Here is a 22,292-nt window from a genome sequence, read left to right as displayed (position 1 = left end):
AGCCTTTCTGGGCAGGACGATGCCGATTGTCGGGGTGGCGTCTCAGACTGCCTAGCTGGCCTCTTTCCCTTGCAGGCCTTGCTGATCTGTCGAGGTCCAGCCGTGGCCCTCCTGCACCCTCATGCCGCTGCTGCCCCCGTGCAAAGGCCCTCGAGGTTTGCTCGCTGAAACGCCAGTTGGACTGATTGATCTCACCTGCGGGGGTCTTTAAGAGCAGCAACCCGCCCTGCTTCCACCCCACACCTCCAGGCTCCCAGGGCTGGGCTTCAATTCACTGCCAACCGACTTGCAGACTCCCGTCTCATGGAGCGAACCTTAATCTCGAAAGGGATGTGCAGAAAACATCCTGAGAAAGGAAAAGTAGCTGGGCAGATGCAGAATCCGGAGACGCTTCCCCAGAAGGGCTGGGGAGGGCCACACGCTGCTGCCGTTCCTCACAGGGCAGGATGGGGCCTCCCAGGTGGGGGGCTCCAGCCGGCTCCTTACGGGCTTCATGGGGAGAGCAGCCTCTTTGCTGAGGCCCGGAGCTCTTTGATGCTCAGCCCCTGGGAAGGCATATTCACAGCAAGCAGGTCCTCCCAGAATGCGTGGGGCCAGAAGAGGCAGCGGTGGGGGGCTTCTGCCCCCTCCTCTCTTCCTTGGTTTGCACCACTGCTCTCTTTGCATTGGCGTCGCACCACCAGGGCTGGCCTGTCTTCCCGGCGGGCGATTGGAGGGTGTGCCCAGAATCATTGCCCACCATTCTGGCGAAAGGAAGGCTGGCCCCTCACCAGTGAAGCCTCTGCCAGTGGCCTGGCCTGAGGCCAGATAACCCTCCTTGGAAGAGCTGTGGGACAACGCTGGAGAAGAACTGCTCAGCAGCCCCTCAAGCGATCCGGCCAGCTGGAGCAAAGCAGGGTTCCCACCTGGAAACCCCCACAGGCGCAGGACTGCAGCTCTCATCATCCTGGGCCAGTAGGCTAGGGACAGATGGGAGCTGTAATCCAAGGCCTCTGGAAGGCCGAATGGTGGAGAGGCCTGAGGCACCCCCTCTGCCCGCAGCAGGCGGGGAAGGGCTGAACTAGGTGGCCCTCCTGCTGGCTGCGGCCCAGCCCAGAAGAAACGCCAGCCTGGGGCTGCTGGTCCTTGGTCCAGGGCGACAGAAAGGGAAAAAGAGCTGGCCTGGACCCACTCACTACACACACACACACACACCGTTCTCTTCTTGCACCGCTGAACAAACAGGCTTATTTGCCAAGAGTTGAGAAGCGAGCAACCAGTGACCTCAACCATTATTGTCAGGACAGGAAGCGCCCAGATGAAGCCCCCCGGGACTGGGGGGATCGGTGCTCAGGAAGAGCAATGACATCAGCTGGTCCTGGGGAGAGGAAAAAGCCCTGGCCAGGAAGTCTTCCCAGTAACGAATCTGGCTCACGGACAGGACAACAACAGCAGCCAAAAAAGCGGGGCAGCAGAAATCAACAGCGTGCCCCTTCTGACCCCGCGCGCGAGCATCTATCTGTCTCCAGGACAGGCGCAGGGACTTTATGGCTGCCTCCTGCTGCATGGGTTGAAAACGCGGCTGGGGGTTTAACCTTTGCAATTGCCCTGCTTTGCAGCCAGAATTCTGCAGGGGCTCTAGATATTGCCATCTAGCACTTTCGGCTTTTCCAGAGCGGACACTCACCCACCACGCACCTTTTTCCTTGCCAGAAAAGAAAAGAAAAAAAAAGAGAAAAACCTCCCTCCCTCGGAGCTCGGTGCAGAGGAGGGGGCATCTGCCCTCCGTGAGGAACACCCTGGGAGAAAGAGGCGAGGCCGGGCTGGGAGAGGAGGTTCCGGCTGTGTTCGCACAGCCGGGTCAAGCACGCCAGGGAGTGGCCAAGGCTTTCCACAGCACCGGGGGCTCGGCTGGTTCTCACTTTGGTTTGTTCCTGGGCTGCGGGGGCTTCGCGCGCTCCGCCAGGGAACCCACCTGGCTAATTTACCGCTAATGCGCTGGGCCAAGCAAGGCAAGGTAGGGTGAACTCCGGCGGCTCCGCAGATGCAGCGCCTTCTCGGCAGCCCAGAGAGGAGTCGTGGCCTTGTGGATGTCCGTTTGATGCCCCAGCCTAGCTGACACCCCACTTTGTCCCGTCCCAGTGTTAACCGGGTCTGGCCCTGTTTGGCCCTGAGGGGGCGCATCCTGGTCACCCGTTGTTTGGAGGCAGCTCACGTGTAGTCAGCCCTAGGGTGGCAGAGGGTGCCCTGAACTCAAAGCCAGCCTCTGCGGAGACCCCGACCGCTTCCCTCTTCACAGCAGGACAGGGGGCGGGGATGGGGGGCTCGAGATGCCCGACTTGCCTCAAGGCAGCCTTGAGTCTGCAAGAGCCCCGGCCCAAGCCCCGTTGCTCCAGCCGAGCTGAGAGCGTTGGCGGGGCCGCTCTTCCTGGCATTGCAGGCGGGCCTGCCTTCACCAAGGCTCACCGCGACTCAGCACAACTGTGCGAGTTGCACAAAAGTCAGCCCCGTTGCACGTCTGGCAGGCAGCAGAATCCTCAAGGCTTTGATCATTTGCTTTTAATGTCCTTGCCCTCCCTTCTTTACACTTCTTTCCCCAGGGGATCTTTGCCTTCCTTGTCCTTTATTGAGCCCCCACAGTTGGCTTCCTTTGATTTCAATAATTGTCTTAAATGCTCATTTTAAAAAGTCAAGAATCAAAGCCCGCCATTGCAGCCACGCAACTTAAAAATGGGCAGGGCTTTGAGTATGTGAATGCCCTCGCCATCTTGACTCTTTTGAGACATCCCCCCCACCCCACCCTGCCCCCCAACAGCCCTGCAACCAACATGCTCAGAACAACCTCTGGTGCTCTGCTGCAATTCCTCCGGTCCCCCCAAGCATCTTCACTGAGGTCTTAGCGGGAGGGGTCACTCCCACCCGCCAATTCACCTGCCAGCATGAGAGACCTTTGTCATTGGCCATGGATTCTGGGCCAACAAAGAGCCAGCCCTGACCTGACTGGAGAATCCAGCATCAACTATAGAACACCATGGTTGGAGGGGACCAGGGAGACCATCTAGTCCACCCCCTGCTCAAGAAGGAATCCACCAGTACCAAAATAATAATCTCTTGAGTCTACTTAGTATAACTACAACTCTGAGTATAACCAAAGGCTGGGAACAGCTTTTTTAAAAAATAAAAATAAAAAATAAATAAACAAAAACAATAGTCTCTAAAATCAATAATGGCTTTACTCAAGATAAACCCTTGACCTTTGTGGGCTGGAGCTCCCAGAGCCAGAGGCTCGCCCAGGATCTTCCTCGCCCATCTGAACAGCGTACTGCATGCTCAGCCCTTTGACACCCTGGACATCCACGACAGGGTCCAACTCTTCCTTCCCTCCCCTCGGCAAGGCTGCTTGGCCAAAGGCCCCCTTTGGGTGACCTGAAAGACCTCCCTGCTGGCTCCTCCAGATGCTGTCATCTACTTGTCCCCTTTGGCCTGGCCTGCCCCAATCCGCTCTCCCCTAGCCACACCCTGGCTGTGCCTCACCCCCTGGCCTCCCTCCTCTCACCAGCTGACCGCAGGGCGATGCTCTCCTGTGGGGAACTTGCTGGCCCTTCCACACCTCTGGAGCCCGAGCTGCAGGCAGGCAGACGGACAGGGCATGCATGAGCCTTCTCCCTTCGCCTCGGGTTCACAAGCCGTCTTAGTTACTTTGGAACATTTGGTTTATTATCTCCTAACCCTAACTCTAACACCTGAGTAATCTTTTTCTTACTTTAAAGCTTTGCCTCCTTTCTCCTTTACTCTAGAGCAGTGTTTCTCAACCTTGGCCACTTGAAGAGGTGTGGACTTCAACTCCCAGAATCCCCCAGCCAGCATGGAGTTGAAGTCCACACCTTCAAGTGGCCAAGGTTGAGAAACACTGCTCCAGAGTAACTTCTTTCTCACTTTAAATCTCTGCCTCCTTTTAATCTCCTCTCCGCAAGAAAACCCTCTCCTTTCATTTTCCTAGACATTTCTTCCGTGCTTGTCCTCTCTCAGGATGAAGCCCGCTGCACCCTACACACATGGTTTTGCACCCAACCTGTACACTTGGTGTCTTCCTCTCACTTCTTAAAAGGTGACCTCCTTTCCCCTCTTGGTCTTTCTTTGCAGGCTCCGGTTGTCTGCTAAGAAGCCTGTTATCTCATCCTGTGATCTAATTACTTCCCCCCCCAATTTATCTTCATATCTCCTCTCCTAGCTCTTACTAAGTACAAATACTGGGCTCCAAGATTCTTAAGCACCCAACTTATTTCCTTGCAGGAGCAAGAGAAGCAGGAAAGGGAGAGTATTGACGCTTTTGAACTTTGGTGTTGGAGAAGACTCCGGAGAATACCATGGACAGCCAAGAAAATAAACCAATGGATCCTAGAACAAATGAACCCAGGGTTCTCCCTCGAGGCACAAACGGTCAGGCTCAAATTATCGTACTCTGGACACATTATGAAAAGACCCAGCTCTCTGGAGTTGGCTCTAACCTGAGAAAGGTGGAAGGAAAGAAAAGAAGAGGATGACCAGCAGCCAAGGGGATGGAGTCAGTTATAGTGATGGGTGCACCGTTAGAAGACCTGAAAGACCAGACTGGGAACAGATTGGCATGGAGAAAATCCATGTGGTTGCCAGGAGTCAAAAACGACTTGATGGCACATAATCAATCAATCAATCAATCAATCAATCAATCAATCAATCAATCATTGCAAACCCCTTCCAGCTTCGCTTGTTTCTCAACTTTCCTGCAATGCCTGGGTTATATATCTATTTGACTGACAGGATGCAAGTTCTCTTCATTGCGTATCCAAACACTGGCCTTTCTACGCCTTGCAATGGTAGTACTTGAGGAACTCATCTGCACGACACAAAACTCTGCCTCTGAGGCCAGTCTGCATTTTGTGTGAACTCCCCCAAGAAGCAGGCATGTTGGGGTGAAGGCTTACAGATGCCGGAATGGTACCCTTCATTTTCCGCCACTCAGTTTGTGCAACTTTTGTTGGCTGAAGGGCCACTCCAGACAGTGGGGGCCACTGAGGATTACGTTCCCAAAGTGAGTGGGGGCAGGACCAGTTTGCTGAAGGAGGCTCAGGAGGTCTACATGGTGCCTTCCGCATCTCCAAGGACTAGCCATTTTGCTTCTTACAACTGTCCAAACGTGCAGAAAATAGGGTTCAAAATGTGGGCCTCATCCGTTCCTGCCGTGGCCCCAGAGCCAGGCTCCAAGACCCAGGTGGACCGGGTTCCACCAGGTGCTGAACCTGCTGATTCAGTAGACAGACACTTGACACTCTCCCAGGTCCCTCCTTGGCCAGCACTGGCCTCTTGTTGGCCAACACGGGTGCCAAGAAGCAGGGAAGACCCCGGCCTGAGAGTCCAAGGAAGCACCTCATGAGTAAATGGCAAGACGCTGGCTCTGCAAACAAGCCTGGCGCCTCGCTATTGTCAGCTGGTGAGCAAGGAAAGCTTCATCTCACGGGCTTAGCGGGGAGAGGATTTAAACCACGCAGGGACCGTCTTCCATCTGGCTTTGCACTTCACGCATTCTTGCTCTTGACCCCTGCTACATTTTTGACCTCAGTGCGGTCCTAACCAACTCTCTGGCTCTTCCTTTTCAAGATGTTGTGTGTTTTCTGATTAAGGGCTGACTGGCCTGGCTTGCTTCTCCTCTTCAGCCTCCAGTAAGCTGCCGTGCAGACGACTCCCCTTGTTCGGCTTCCCAGCTCCACTTCTGCCACCTCCCCTCTCTGCCTGTGTCCTTACTCCCCTCGTGCCCCTTCCTTGCCTGCCTGCTGCCATTTCTCCAGCCAAGCTTTCTGACTCCTTCACACGCCTTGCTGCCTCGTTCACCGAGCCCCTCCCGCCATGTGTGTTCCCTCCACCCGCACCTCTGCCAGCCTCGCCCCCGACGCCTTGCACCACGCCTGCATCTCGCCTGCCAAGCGTGTGGGCGCTTACCCCTCCGGTATATTCGGTGGGTTTCAGGGGCCTGGCCGGCCACAAGTAGCTCCAGGACGCGAAACCATGGCCGAGTTTACACAGCTTGATTACAGTCTGTAACTTGATTACAGAATTAACCAATTTTCTAGGTTCTTGTAATGTTTGAACCATAAATGTGTTAAACAGGCTGGACTTGCCTAACACACTAAGTCACAAAAATACTAAGCCAAGCCAAGTTTTGTGCATTGTTTAAACGTGCTCACTAGGTTTATAGCTGACCTGATCAGGCGTGTGGTGTGAACCAGCCGAAGAGGCCATCCCGACACTTCTAACCTTCGCCTTCTGTTTACTGCTCAAGGCCGTCCTTAGACAGGCTCCGCTTGAGGGACTTTCAAGTTGCTGTTCGCTCCTGAGACTCTGGAGAACAGATGAGGAGGCAAAAGTAAGCATGAAATGCGAAGAATCAGTCAAATTGGGGCATGGAGGGAGCTTTATCCCCCCCGCTGGAGGGAAGGGCTGGGAGGACATTGTGTGTTGATGCTCTCAATGGTTGAGGTTGAAAACTCTTTCTTCTCTTCTCTTCTCTTCTCTTCTCTTCTCTTCTCTTCTCTTCTCTTCTCTTCTCTTCTCTTCTCTTCTCTTCTCTTCTCTTCTCTTCTCTTCTCTTCTCTCCCCCTCTTCTTCCTTCCTTCCTTCCTTCCTTCCTTCCTTCCTTCCTTCCTTCCTTCCTTCCTTCCTTCCTTCCTTCCTTCCTTCCTTCCTTCCTTTCTTTCTTTCTTATCAGGATATGCAGGTGGGGGGAGGATCCGTCGTCAGAGCTAAAAACAGGCCGCCAAGAAGGGGGCTACGGAAATGAGCTCAGCCAAGCCCATCCGAGCTGCTGGGGCTGACGGAAGTGGCAGCTGCTGTGGCCGCCTGGGGACGTGGGAAGTGCCAAGAGGGGGGCCGTCTCTCTCGTGATCAGCACAACGAGGCTCTTCCTCCTGCAGACCAAACGGAGCTTGCTGGCTCAGGGGACCCCAAAGTCCTTTTAGTCCATGCGAAGGGCCTGCCCCGGGGCGGTCGGGTGTGCACGTATGTTCGGGTGTGTGTTTTTAAAGAAGTCAAGACGGTGGTTGTGACATAAAAAGGGGCGGGACTTTGATTTCACAGCTGTAACCACCATCTTGACTTTTGTGGCCCCCAGCCCCACCCCCCTGTGCCCCAGGCTGCTTCGCTGCTTTTAGTTCTGCATCCACAGATGGGTGGGGCTGGCCCCAGGGCCGGACCTATTGAAGCAACTGCTTCGGGCTGCAACTCGTCTTTCCCTTCTCGCCCCCCAGCCAGTCTCTGCTTGTGGCAGAGCAGGCTCCAGCCGCCCTGCAAACTAGCCCCCATGCTGAGTCTGCCAGCCCTTTGAGGTGGCCCAGACAAGAGGCGCACAGCATGGGCACTAACACAACTTTTGCTGTCAGGTTACATTAATGGAGCCTTGCAAGCCTGAAAGCCTGAAAGCCTTGCTCCCCTCCCCTCCCCCCTCCCCTCCTTTTACTCTCCGGAAAGCCAGGGAGGGTCCCTTCTGAGACGCTTCCCACGGCCCCTTCCTTTCGTGGGCTGAGATTCCTTTTGCGCGACGGCTGCCCGGCTGCGGCTCTTCCTCCTGTCTCCCAAGGCCTTTCCCACAGAGCATACAGAATCTGCCAGTTGGGTGGGCTTGCCTACCCGGGGGCCATCTTGGCCTTGGCCCAAGCATGCAACGTGGCGACCCGGTGCTGCCCAGCACTGCTCTTGTTCTCCACTGGAAAGCCCCGAGCAGGAAACAAGGAGCAGGGGCGGCCTGAGGAGGTCCTGGGCATCCCCCGGTCAGTCCAAAGGGCGTGGGCCATTCTGGCCAGAAGGAGCTCCCAAGAGGCGTAGGGGGCCAAGCCTTCCCCTCCGCTCCTTGCACCTCAATAGCGCCATGACTTTGTGGGTTAGGCACATGAATTACTATTATTGTTATTACTGTTATTGGCACTGCCCGACTCCAAACCAACTCTGGGCAGCTCGCAATATAAAACACAATGCAATGAAAAATAGGCTGCAATGAATGAGACGGAAGTCCAGGCGACCAACACCCAAACCTACGCGATCGATGCCAAACGCTTCTGACCGGGCGCTCCTCTGCCCTACCCGAGGCCTGGAGGTGGGGCCAGGATGCCATCCAGGCCTCAGGGGAGAGCTCTTCCAGAGGGCAGGGGCTGTGGCAGAGAAGGCACTTCCTACCTCCGGATAGATTATACTAGTCAATTGAGGGGACCCAGAGCGTGCCAACCTGTCAGATCATACCGGCCAGGCAGGGGCCATGGAAGATAACCTGGCCCATGTAGGGCTTTAGAGGCCATAAGTGGCATCTTGAATCACGCCCGGAAGCCCACGAGCGACCAACCGGTGCAGCTCACCAGGCATGTGTGTTACATGGGCATGGCACAGCCTGCTAATTGTTGTTCATGCTGCTAGATTCGGGACCTGCTGTAGCTTTCAAACGGTCTTCAAGGGCAGCCCCATGCAGAGTGCATTGCAACAGTTGAGCTGTAAGGTGACTAGGACATGAGTGGCTGTCTGAAGAGCCCCCCCGCCTAGGAAAGGCCACAACTGATGCAGCAGATGCAGCTGGGCAAAGGCTTCTGGCAGAAGATCTCCCTGCACTGGACATCAGGGAGTTGCCAGCCATCGTTTTGGGAACGCTGCTGGTCAGCGGGCTGGCCTGGGGCCTTCTTCTCTGCTCTAAAAGTGGGCCTGAAGCAACTGCCCTACCCCCTACCCCACTGCCGTCCAGGAGAACATGAAGAAGCTGGTCTGGAAGAGGTCCTGGCTGGCCCCGCTGAGGAGCGCCAGAGCGGCTTTTGCAGATCCAACCCTGTGGTCGTGCAGGCATCCCCCCGGGTTGCAGTAGCTCTCCGCCGCTCGCCTCCCCCGGGTCTCCTTGCAGGCTGCTGGCTGAACGGCCCCCTCCTCCCAACTTCTTCCACACCTTCTCCGGCACCTTCGTTCGGGTGAGAAAGTCTTCCCCGCTCTTGCTCATGGTTTCCATGGTGACCTCGGTGAGGATAAATCAGGCTCTGCAAGCCGGCCTCCCACCTTTGCGTGTCTGTCTGTGCCAGTGCGCCTGTGTAGACACGCTCTGCCTCTCAGCGCTCCGGCTTGCGCGACGGAGAGGGCTCGGCCGAGGCTGCAGTTGCCACGGGCAGGAGGGCAGGAGGGGAGTGGGGCTAGCACCCTGGCCCCGCTCCTGGGCAGTTTCCTGACCCCTCCCAGTGCCGTCTTGAGTGGGGAAGCAGGGAGAGGGCCAGGGACCAACCTGCAGGGGCCACGTTGGATTCCGCTGCCCGAAAACCCACAACGCGGGAGCTGCCTCGAGGCCCAGCGCTGCAAGACCGTTGGTGGGAGGGAGGAGTGGAAGCCAGAAGCCTCCCGTGCCTGGGACTCAACTGACCCCGGCCAGCGGGCTACTGCTGAGCTCCTGGGCCGGGGCTGGCTGGGGTCTTTTGACATTTGGGGCACCCAGTTGGTCCCCAGGAAGAGAGCAGCAATGGGCAGGAACTCATTCAGAGAAGGAGGGTGCTCCTGGGCTTCGCAAGGGTGCCGAGCTGCGTTCCCAGCGTTTGGGGTGACCCGCCTTGCAGCCCATCCAGAACCCCCCTCTCACCTCGGCCAGGGTCCTAGCAGAGGCCTCCGCCAGCCGAGGGCCTGGACCTCTCCCTGGCTGGGTGCTAAACCGGCTTCTCTCCAACTTCCGTGCCTCACTGCCTCCATTCAGAGTCCCACGCAGCACCGCCCACCCAGCCGCTTTTGATTCAGCTGGCAATCAAAAGCCATTGTGCAGCTAGCCTGTCTCTCCCCACCCCCCCGCCCCATGAAGAGATTTTTGCTTTTCTGCTATTTTATGAAAAGGAAAAGGGAGACAAGGAGCAGGGAAGAAAAGTGGGAGCACTGTAGGTGGAAGATGACGAGGCCTCTTCATAACACCCCCCCCCCCCCGAATTGTACTAACAAGGCATCTCAGCCCATGGAAAAGGAGTTCTGGATACTCTCAAGGAGGGCTGTCTCCGAAGCCCGCTGACCTTACACCATCGACAACAGAGTCAGGCCTGGGCCCTGGACCGAAGGGGGCAGGAAGAATGAAATATGGGACAGGTTTGCAGAGCACATCCAAATAGGCCAAAACAGGGTGAGGTGGCGTCTGGTTCGGACTCAGCGTGTTGAGTGAACCCAAATCATACCCAAGCAGGCATCAAGCTGCACTTAGAGCCATCATCAGAGGAAGTCTGGTAGCCTCTTTGCCAACTCACAAATTTTATTCAAAGGCATCAGCTTTCATGAGCTGCAGAGGATGCCTTTGCATAACATTTGTGAGTCGGAAAATGTGCTATCTGAGCCCAATTTTTTGCAAGTAACGTAGTGATAATACTCCACCGTTGGAAGACCTGAAGGACCAAGTTCAGGGACAGATCATCATGGAGAAAATCTACCTAGGTGCTGCTAAGGGTCGACACAGACTTGATGGCACAGAATTAATCAAACATCGTAATGTGTATGGATCACAGAAGAAGATGCCTTTGAGTAAAATTTGTGAGCTGGAAAAGGTTCTACTCGACTTCTTTTGATTTTTTGCCACCCTAGACTAGCCCAGTTCTCCTCCTACACTGAAGCCATCACATGAGTCACTTGTTTGGGCCCTGCTTGTTCCGGGACTCTTAGCAACCTGTTGACTTAGAGAAAGGCTTTAGTGTGTCGTAGGCACCCAGCCCTTCCCTTGTGAGTGACAGAATGGCGTTTGTTTGGTATTCCTGATGCATTTTAACCAGCTGAGATAGGAGGCAGAGGGGATGAGTCCCGGTTCTGCCCAGGACAGGAATCCAAGTGAAAGCAGCTCAGAGGGACGGCTCTCCAGCCTTCTCCTGGATGCATCCAGTAAGGGGACCCCCCGCCTCTCTGGGCCAGGGGTACCACGGCAGAAATGTTCTTGCTCTGAAGAAGGTTTCCCCACCTTTCAACCGGGATCTGCCTTCCTGTGGCTCACGATTGTTCTTCCTCTTCTTGTACAGGAGAGAACAGACCTTGACCTTCTGCTGTGTGACAACCTGTCAGGGCTATCACATCCCCTCTGTTGTTTTGTTCCACAAAGCAATCATCTGTCTAACAGAGTGGAACAATTACTTTCTTGGTTTGGATATTGTAGTTCTCTTCCTGCAGCCTAAGTCAGGTTTCCCTTTTTTGCAGCCGTGTCACGCTGACATTCAATTTTCATTCAACTGCTATCTGAAGAACTTTCTCACAGATGTTATTATCCATACGATACTATCAGCCTCTTTCCTCAAGTTCTGCTATGCTGCCTCATCATGGTGGGGTTGGAGGAGGGGATAAGCAAGGGACACTGGGAGTGTACGCTGAGAGCATGCACGCTCAGCACGGTCACCCAAGGTGTGAAGGTCATCCCAGCTGCCCAGCTACAGGAAGCAGACACCTATACCAGGCAACAGCAGTCGAAGAAGAGGCTGCAGGCAGAAGTGACAACAGCAAAGTCATCATTTCATACAGTGAAGGAGAAGGCAATGCTGAACCACTTTTGGAAAACCATAGGGATAGACAAGATGTTGACAACGTGTGCTGGATAATGGGCCCCTCAAATTGGGTGGCAACCAACATCTAACTGACCTGAAGATCTTTTGGAGTACTAATGGTGCTTATGACCTGGCCAGATGACAGCCTTCAGGACATCTAGTTGCTGATGTTGCCATGCAGGAAAACAAAATCTGAAGGTGCAGAATTACATGGAAAGTAAGAAGAATGAATGTGGGAAGCTCAATACAGTGAAATATGAAATGAATTGATTACACGTTGTCATCAGCGAACCAAATTCAATCCAAAATCGACGGAAAGATTTGACATTGCCCACAATAGAGGAATGGTTGGTGAACATGATGGAACTTGCTGAGATGGCCAAATTGACTTCTTTCATCAGAGAAAAGGTAAGAACTACATTTATTGCTGACTGGAAACCCTTATGGAGTTTTTACATAAAACAGACAAAAATAAACTTATGTTCTATGGTTTTGATGATTAGACAGGATAGATTATAGAAAGTTGTAACTGTAGAGAAAGAGGTAAATTTATAATTGTACTTATAATTGCTGTAAAGAAGATCAAAAGCTACTTCTTTGTATCTTTTTTCTTTCTTTTCTATTTTTCTTTTACTTTCCCCCCGCTTTAAAGATCCAGATGGACAGGCAGGTACTGGCCAACCAACTAGACATCATGGTAGTAGACAAGGACCAGAAGACAGTGGTGGTGGTAGATGTAGTGGTGCCACGTGACAGCAACATCAAGAAGAATGAGTCTGAGAAGCTGGAAAAGTACCAGAGTCTGGAGGAGGAAATAGAGAGGATGTGGAAAGTAAAAGCCAAAGTGGTCCCGGTGGTGGTAGGAGCACTCGGAGCTGTGACTCCTAAGCTGAGAGAGTGGCTCCAACAGATGGCAAGAACAACATCACAGCTCTCTGCCCAGAAGAGTGCAGGGCTAGGAACAGCCAAGATCCTGCAGAGAAACCTCCAACTCCCAGGCCTCTAAGAGAGGACCCGAGATTGAGGAAGACACAGACCACCCATAGGGGTGAAAAGGTTTTATATATCAACAGAACATGCAAGATGTGCTACTTATGATGGGAGACTGGAATGCCAAAGCTGGAAATATTAAGGGAGAAAATATAGCTGGATTGTATGGCTTAGAAGACAGAAATGAAGCAGGGAAATGACATCTCAGTTTCTGCCAATCCAATGATCTTTTCATTGTTAACAGTCTTCAAGCAACCAAAACAGCACCTACATACATGGACATCATCAGATGGAGTACACAAAAACCAAACCGACTATATCATTGCTACAGGGAGGTGGAAGAGTTCACTTATAATAGCAAACATGTGGCCAGGGGCTGACTGAGGAACATGAGACATTATTTCTGATGCGTGCTGGATCATTGAGAAAGCGAAAGAATATCCAAAAGAAGTCAATACTACTGTATGAGCTTCATTGATTATAGAAAGGCCTTCGACTGTGTCGATCACATCAAGCTGTGGAAAGTGCTCATAAAAATGGGAATCCCAGAGCATCTCATTGTGCTCATGAGAAACTTATATACAGGTCAGGAAGCCGCAGTCCAGACAGAACATGGCGAAATAGACCGGCTGCAGGTGGGCAAAGGAGTAAGACAAGGCTGTATGCTCTCCCCTTATTTATTCAACCTATATGTTGAATGTATATTAAGGAAAGCTGGACTGGAAGAAGATGAGCATGGTTTGAAAACTGGAGGAAGATGATACTACGCCGATAGCTGAAAATGAAAATGATCTGGAAGCTCTAGTAATGAAAGCCAAGGAGCGCGGTGAAAAAAAACGGGACTACAATTAGACATAAGGAAAACTAAACTAATGACAATAGGTACAGCAACCACGCTGAAGTGGTGAATAGGTTCTGCTTTTTAGGATCAACTTTCAATAGTAAAGGAACCAGTCATCAAGAAATATGCCACAGACTAGCACTTGGTAGAGTAGCAATGAAGGCCTTGGGAGAGATCTTCAGATGCTGGGATGTGTCTATACCTACAAAGATCCAAATCATGCAGGTAAGTGTTTTCCCTGTGACACTGTATGGAAGGGAAAATTGGACTTTGAAGTTGCAGGATAGGAAGAGAATTGAGGCTTTTGAACTTTGGTGTTGGAGAAGACTCCTGAGAATACTGTGGAAAGCCAAGAAAATGAACAAATGCATCATAGAAAAAAATCAGTCCACAAGTCTCATTTATGGCACAAATGACCAAACTCAAATTACCATATTTTCGACATGTTATTCAAAGACCTACCACTCTTGAGAAGTCCATAATGCTGGGAAATGTGAACAGAAAGAGAAGAAGGGGATGACCAGCAGCACGGTGGACAGACTTGATTACAGCGGTGATGGGTGCACTGTTGGAAGACCTGAAGGACCATGTTGGGGAAGATCTATCTCTGTGGTTACTAAGAGTCAGCACCAACTTGGTGGCAATCAGTCAATCAATCACCAATCCAGATGTAAAGATGCATTTGATTTTTGTGTCCTAAATGAACGTTGCACTCGTCTATGCAAAATTTCATTCTGTTACTTCTGACCCATTTCAAGATGGCTTTGAATTGTATTTCTGTCATTGCCTCTCCTACCCAGTTTTGTGTCATCTCCATCAGGTGTGCTGGAGCAAATTCAGCAGAAGCTTCCCAGACTCTTAACATGGCATAGCTAGATAAGAGTCTTGATCATCCGTTACGGTGAAGCCATTTTAAGCTGTTGATTGCCCTCTGTCGACATGAAGGTGCAATCCCTTCCGACACTCACTCTGGTTTAAATCCAGTGTTGCTTCTTCTTCTTCTTTGCCTTTCCCACAGCTTAAACAGACCTCTTGCTTTGCACTTCTCAGGCTTGTTACAGACATAATGGCATTCCTGCTCTGAGGAATTTTAGCTTTCAACATAACCCTCGCAGTCTGCAAATTTGATCAGCATTTCCTTCATCTCTTCCTCCAAGTTGCAAAGCAGAATATTGAAGAGTACAGGACCAAGGACTGAACCTTGTGGCCCCCCCACCTGATACCTCTCTTGAGTTTGATGAGAAACCTTTGAAGAGCAGTCTCCGAGGATGATTTTCAAGCCAGCTCTGTATGCACTTATATGTCATGCCTACACTTAACTAGCTTGGTATCAGCATGTCATGTGTAACTTTGTCAACTGTCTCACCTGTGGCGTTCCCGCAATCTATTAAGAAAGTTACTTGATCAAAAAATGAGGTAAGGTTAGTCTGGCAAGATTTGTTCTGACTTCTGCATTGTTGGCAAGGGCCTTCAAAGTCCGATCTGCTCCAGAATGTTCCCAGATATCAATGTCAGAGTGGCTGGTCTTTAGTTTGCTGGATCTTCCTTGCTCCCCTTTGGATGAGCAGGTCAACACTGGCTCTCCTCCTCCCCTCTGGCACCATCAGTTCTCCAGGATTTGTCAAAGAGAATTACGAAAGGTGCCATCAAACCTTCAGCTAGTTCTTTTAGTACCCTGGGATGCAGTTCATCTCCCTGGAGGTTTAGACTCATTCAAAGGAAATAGCTGCCCAGAGTCACCCTCTGGGGAAGATGGGCAGCATACAAATTAAATAAACAAACAAACAAACAAACAAACAAATAAATAAATAGATTCCCTGACCATCTTTCTGTCCAGCTCAAGCTTCAGAGTTGCACCTTCAGCCAGCTCTTCAGTTTCCTGCTTGGTGGACTGAACCAAAATAAGAGCAGAGTTGCTCTGCTCTTTCTTTGCTACCTGTCAGCATTTATTAGTAGCTGGTATATGGATTCTTTTCTTTAACTTTGAATGTGTCTAATGAAGCCCCCTTTGTTGTTCTTAGCATCATTTGCCAATCTCAGCTCATCCTGAGCTTCTCCTTCCCTGATGCCCCCTCAACAGTGCTGGGCTACCTGTCTGTCCTCTTCCTTGGGGACCTGCCTCTCTCGCTACTTCCTTGACGGGACTTTTGTGTTTTCAAAACTTCACAAGCTTTTGTTCTGCTGTCCTCCTTCTTTTCCCCCTCAACTGTGCTTTTAGTGTCTTCTTCTCTAGGGACTCTCACCACCTCGAGCTCCTTTTCCTATTAACTTCTCCTGCCATGGATTCCTACTTATGGATGCTTTGAGATTATTAAATCCACTTTTCAAAGTCCAAAATTAGCCTTTCATTATGCTGAGTTTGGGTTTCTCTTAAAATCAAGTCCTGGACTGGTTCCTTCCCCCCACGGTTCCTGCTACTTCTACCTCCTCAGCTAAGTCTTTGCTACTGATTAGCATCAAGTCAACAATAGCTGATCCTCTTGTGCCCATCGCCATCCTCTGAAGGAGAAAGTCTCCAGCAAGGCAAGTCAGAAATTTTCTGGAGGGACCAAATGTGGCAGAGTTTGTCTATCAGTAGGTGTCAGGAGAACAGAATTGTTTCAGTTCCATTCTGGATCTTCTTCTAGGGCACAGCTGTACTCTCTCGGCCCTTTAGGGATCTTTCCTCTGATCTCTTATGCCTGGAAGAGGGAGGGAGGGAGGCAGTGTGCCAGTGTGAGCATGGATGAGGTTCCCTCACCTGCTCCTACCTCCTTCTGTAGCCTGAACTTGCAGAACCACGGAGGGTCTCCTGGGCCAGAGAGCACATTCGTGCCCTTTGGGGATTGTGCCCATGTTCTGCTTCACCCCTTGTGGATGCTGGTTTTAGCTGCTGAGCATGAAGCTGATAGGAGAGAACCCACAATGAGCCTGCATTTTTAGACTTGGCTGGAATATTTTCTGCAGGGAAGGGAGGAGAGCAAAGACTGGGGCAAAACCAAGTTCTGGGCTTCATGACTTACAGCTTCTCCTGGAGGAACAGCCTCCGACAGCCAAAGGGAAAGGTATGGGGATCCATTAATCCTGCCATTCTATAAACACTGAGCCCCACGAGGGAGCCTCATCTACCCCCCCAAAACCCTAGGTTATAAGCAAGCTTTTCCTTCATCCCATTCCAACAATTACTTCCCCCCCCCCGCCCAACATTGCCTCATTCTAAAGCCAAGGGTGGAGGTCAAACAGCTGTTTTCCTATAGCACCCTTAACTAGCCTGGTTACAAAGGTCACATACAAACATACTCTCCTCTCTCTAAAACCTCATCAAGATGCAACAGATCTCCAGGAGAACTCACCACTTCATGTGCAGCCCGTTACACTGGCTGCAACTGATATAGCCAGATAGTTCCTCATGACGCCTGAACCTGTTTCCTTGTAGTTTTAGTTCACTGGTTCTGGTCTTGCTCTCTGGGGCAATTGAGAAGAGGTCTTTTTCTTCTGTGTGCTGCTTCAGATATTGGAAGCCATCATATCTCCCCTACAATCTCTTCTGCAGTCTAAACTATCCAGCTCTTTTGACCACACCTCCTAGGGCTTGGTTTCCAAACCCCTCACCATCTTGGTAGCCTTCCTTGGAATTCACTATGGTTTGTCGACCTCCTTTTCAGACTGCTGCGCCCTGAAGTGGGCATGGTATTCTAAGTGGGACTAGACCATGGTGGGACAATGACTTCCATATGCTCCTGTTAATTAACCAAAGATAACATTGACCTTTTTGGCTGCTGCCCCTCACTGCTGACTCAAGTTGAACCTGTGGTCAAGAAGAACGCCCAAGGACTCTCACATCTACCTGAGCCAAGGTGGGCCTCCCCACATCCTAGACTTACGCCTCTCATTTCTCCAACCCAGAGGCAGAACTTGCTAAACTCCATCCTGTTCATTTCAGCTTTCTGCTCATGCCTGTCTGGATTTCATGGGATCTTCTCTGTCTCTTCTGGAACATGAGCCACCTTCCATGTTTACTATTCCTTCAACAAGTCATGGACAGAAGTGTTGAACAGCACAGGGCCCAGGACAGAGCCCCGTGGCACTCCACTCAATACTTCCCTCCAAACTGAAGTGGAGCCATTAATGAGCCCTCTTGGGGTGCAATCATAAGCCAGACATGAGTTCATCTAACTGTAACATCATTTAATATATATTTTACTATTTTATGAAGGAGAATTTCATAAATCTCTCTGCTGGCTTTGCTGAGGTTGGAACCCCATTTCTACAGCATTCCTCTGACCTACCGAGCTAGTAATTCTCTCAGAGAAGGAGACAGGCTGATCTGGCATGATTTGTCTGTGACAAAGCCACGCTGGCTCCTGTTAATTGTAGCATGTCCACCGAAGTGCTCACATACATACTGTCGGATAATCTGTTTGAGGACATTGCCCTGTAAAGAATTCATGCTGACAGATCTGGATCCTCTCCTTCCTTCCTGAAGACGAGGATCTTGCCAATCCTACTGGAGTTCTCTAAGATGATGGGGAGCAGTTTTGTGACCGCCTCTGCTAATTCCTTCAGCCCTCTTGGATGTCGTGCATCTGGCCCTGGAGATGTGAATTTGCTCAGATTAGCTAAGCCCTCCCTGCACTCTTCTTGTTTGTCTTGAGCTGCAGCGAACCCTTCCCCAGCTAGGGCTCTGTTGCCCCGCCTGCCTGACCCACCCTTGGATTTCTCCAAGGAGGGCTGCGGCTGAGAAGTCTTCCCTCTGCCTCCAGAGGAGCCCCCAGAGCAAGTCCTTGGGCTGTCTTCCCAGGACGCCCACATGATGCTAAATGAACTGTGGCAGAGTCAACCCAATGGGTGGGCCTGTGGGACACACTACAGTAAACTGTGAATGAACCATGGGGTGGGTTTGCACAACATGCACGATTACGCCACAATTGGCTAGTCTGTGCTTCAGAATGTTGCGAGGACTCAGCCTGCCCAGATAGAGGATGCCCCTCACAGGGGCAACAGGGGAGGAACTGGAGCAGATACCCCGGTGCATTTCTTCTTTTGCACGATGCGCAAAAATGCAAGCTACCCAACGAGGCTACTTTTGCACAGCACATGCAACCACGTGAAAGCCAAACAAGATTAAAGCAACTGAACCAAACCAAACATGTCTTGCAATCCCAGCCCTTGTGTGGCGGGATGGGGGGGTGGGTGGCCCATTCCCTCCCAGCGAGCCCAACTGGCAGAGACTGCTCCACCTGGAAGGAACTGCCAAGGCCCTGGCTCTCAGCCGGCCCACAACAGAGGCACGCTGAGTGGCGTGTTATTGTGTGCGTCCCCACTGGTTGCTGCACAGTCACGCTGGTATCGCTAGCTTTATTCCCAGTTCTTTCCCAAATGGTCCTGCTTTCTCATAGCAGTTGCACAGGGCTGGCATTTTCAATGACCTGTCCACCAAGCTGCCAAGAAGCCTTTGCTGTTCAGTGACTGCCAGCCCCGGATGGATGGATGGACGGACGGACGGACGGACGATTTATTTGCGTGGTTTGCCTCAGCATGCAATACTTTGCACTTGTTTGCACTGAACGATCTGCATGCCCAAGCCCCAGCTTGGAGACGCTTGTTTCAGAGCTCTTCCCAGGTGCATTTTACTTCCCCAGAATTGTTGGATGTCAATGGCCATCTTCACCGGGTGGGCTAATGCCAACAACGATACGGCTGCCCAAGCGGATGGGCCTGCTGGCTCTCTGTGCCTGGAGGGGGCCGGGGGGCTCCTGGGGCAAAGTCTGGAGGGTGGCGGGCCTCCCACATCAGGAAGGAGGCTGCGGGGAGGATGGAGGAAGAAGGAAGACGGAAAGACCGTCGCCTGCAGCGCTAGCATCTCATCCCTTAATGAGGGAATCCTCAACACGCATCCTGGGGGCGATGTCTGTACAGTGGGAAAACAGGAAAGGTTTTCATGGCTGGGTTCATGCATCATGCTAAGCTATGGTTTGAATCATGGTCTATGGAATAAACCACAATTGTAGCTTTGTACACAACACTAATCCTGGACCTCGGCTTACAGACTGCAGTGTCTGAGTCACTTTAGCTTCTGGCCTTTGCTCAGAGGTAATCACAAGGTTTTATTTCCCAGAGGTGACACCATCTTCTCAGCCTGGCCCAGACGGAGAGAACAGGCTGCTCCCCGTCCTTGATCTGGAGGGAGGCCATCGGGACAAAGTGGCGCCATCGGGTGCGTGGCTGAGGGTGGGGAGCAAGGCCCTCCCAAGGGACTCAGCACCTTCCTGGGCAATGGGATCGGCACCAGTCTGGGCAGACGTGCAGACCTTGGACTTTCGTGCCCCACGAGGCAGCACAAGTGTGGAGACAGGAAGGTTCCCGTGGTCTCTTTTGGGAAGACACAGCTGACGGAGAGGCTCAGCGGGGCACAGCCGTATAGCTGTCACTCGGCCCAGCTGGTGTTTAGGGACCAAGGGAGAGGGTTGGCATTTCAGCTGCACGGACGACTGAAGGGCACGGAAGGCTAACAGTCTCCGCTGGCTGTTCCCCAGGAGCGGCTGCTGGCATCTGCCCCCAGCTGGGGCACACAAAGGCTCTTCAGTGTGGGCCGTGGGAGGGACAGGCGGGGCCTTGCCCCGCGACTACAGCAACCACCCAGACAGCCTCCCTGGGTATGAAGCCCTGGGCACGATGGGCTAGGCAGCACATGCCCTTCAATAGCTGGTGCCAGGAGAGCTCTGTGGGTATGTGGCATGGTGCCCAGAGACTCCCTTCTCCTTAAACCAGCTCAGCAGAGGGAGGCTGTGGGAAAGAAGAGTCTTTTCTTGCCCCAGGGCCATATCAGCAGCCAGCCAGCTGCAGTCCACCAACTCAGGTAGAGGAATGCGGAGTCTTGCCATGCGCAGGGCTTCAACCCCCTGGGCCCGCTTGCAGGACACTCCGTTCCAGGCCCGCGTTCCCTCTTGTTTTCAGCACTTCCTCCCCCACTCATGGCTATTGCTGGAAGTCACGTATCACAGCAGAATGTAGCTTGTCCACGGTCTACTCACTGAAGGTTTAAATTATTGCATGAACACAGGCAGGCAACTGTGGATTACAGCATAAATCCTGATTAAACAAACCATGGTTTGGCATAAGCAATCATTAACTATGTTCCCAGGATAAATCAAAGAAATCCGGTTAAAAGTTGCACTCACACAAGCAACAGGTAGTCCTAACCTTGATTAGGTTTTTGTGCAAACCCAGTCGCTTGGCTCATTTCTAGCTCAGCCCTGTGCAAACCCCAAAGTGAGCGAAGCCATTAGCCAAGCTGAAGATGTGCCTGCAGCCAGTGGCTGGCACAATACGGCTCCGCTCACGCAGCAGGCATTTTGGTCGCTGAATCAATCCATTTTTACAACTGTGGTGATATTGGAGGTGTGATGGCTGAGGGTGCAAGTCGGTGTGTACTTTTGGGTGCAGATGGAGCCCGTGCTGTCGGCTGAGAACCCAGTGAGGAGCACGGAGCCGGCAGATCAGTCTATCAAAGACAGAGATGGGGGCGTTCAGTAGGAAAAATGGAGCGAATGATTACAGGTGATACATAAGGTGAAAAATGAGAGCAGGGTTTTTTTTGTACAACATTAATTTTTAAGGAAATATTTTGTGTTAATTCTAATTGTAGCTGCGGCATTTGGGGTCTTATGTTTAGCCTCTCCACTACGGCCTGCAGCTTAAAAGCATTTATTAGTAATTAGTAGGTATTGCCTGGCTAGGCTCCTTGACCTCGCTCTAGTCTTTATCTGGGCCAGCTGCTAAAACCTCTTGTCCACCTGTTGCAGATTGTGAGAAGGCAGGGAGAAGTGAGGGCCTCAAACGAACCATGTTTGCTAGGGGAGAGCGCTGTGCACCATGGGGCAGCCTTGGGGGGGTGGCAGGAGGGAGGATGGGCAGAAGGCACACTCGCACCAGAATGAAGAGGGACGGCAGGGGGCGGCTGTCGGGTCAAGTGGGGATTGCAATCTGTATTGCGCTGATTGGATTAGGAAGTGGAATGTCTGCGGTTTTGCGGTTAATTAGCGGCGCTCCGGGGCGGTAAAAAAGGTGAGATTGTGAGCCAAGCCCTCGCAGGAGGGGGAGGACAGATAGGGGGTATAAAAACCTGTCAGACCTTGCTTCGGGGTTCCTCCATTGCTGCGGGAGGGACCCACCTTTGCAAACGTGCCCAATAAAAACTTCTGTCTACTGGACAACCGAACCCGTGTCTGTCGTTTTCTGACAAGATGGACAAGAAAAGGGGGGGGAATTGAGCAGGAGTATGCAGCCCATGCATGAATCACAAGATTTCAGGGGTGGCTTTTCTTTCCCAAAGAGAATCTGAAAGTGAAAGAGGAGTTGTTGTAAGAGCAGTAGTAATAATAATCATGATAATAATAATGGCAACCATCATGCTGAGAATTTGTGCGCTGTGGTAGAATGTTTACTAAAGACAGGAAAATGGGTGGACAGATACCAGCAGAGTGGATAACATTTGGCCTGTGATAAGTCATGAAAGTTTGTCAAAAAACTGCCTCAAAGACCGTGCTTCTCTCCCCTTTGTGATACAGACACAAGAGTTGGGAATGTCAGAAGAAACATAAAAGTAAGTTGAAGGCAGTAGAAATGGCTTACAGAAGAGTTGGGGTCAAACACGAAGATGAACGAGTGCGGACTGAATACAACAGTATTTTAAAAAATACATAGAGGTGGCTTGATGATAATAGAGAGAGGATTGAATCTCGAAAGAAATGTACGAAGTGAGTGGGCTGAGAGGAAGGGAAAGGTCAAGAAAGTCAGGTTTGGATGGTTTTGAGATCCTCAGAAAGAGAAATGTGAACAAAAAGCAATTCAGGGAGTGGCGTGTGGGCTTCGTGGGAGCTAGGGCGGCAGGACAATATGGGGAAGTATCGTGAGCGGCCTCGGCATACATCTGAAGAGCTCTGTTTCCTTTTTCTTGCCTT

General features: G+C 51.7%; 1 long non-coding RNA gene across 1 annotated transcript; it reads left to right on the top strand.

The window, feature by feature from the left end:
* The first annotated feature begins 1,302 nt into the window (after nt 1–1,302).
* LOC148213998 (uncharacterized) lies at nt 1,303–21,534 on the top strand. The gene is made up of 4 exons (XR_015793565.1): nt 1,303–1,996; nt 4,273–5,449; nt 6,296–6,379; nt 6,722–21,534. It is a non-coding gene; the product is annotated as an uncharacterized LOC148213998 (long non-coding RNA).
* Nucleotides 21,535–22,292: the final 758 nt, after the last annotated feature.

This window comes from Python bivittatus, unplaced genomic scaffold (genome assembly GCF_059951505.1).
Source record: "Python bivittatus isolate LINGU-HERP-01145 unplaced genomic scaffold, Pbiv_v1 ctg000730_np1212, whole genome shotgun sequence".
Classification (NCBI taxonomy): domain Eukaryota; kingdom Metazoa; phylum Chordata; class Lepidosauria; order Squamata; family Pythonidae; genus Python; species Python bivittatus.
Note: the sequence above shows the minus strand (reverse complement) of the source record. Positions and strands in the feature narration are given on the sequence as shown.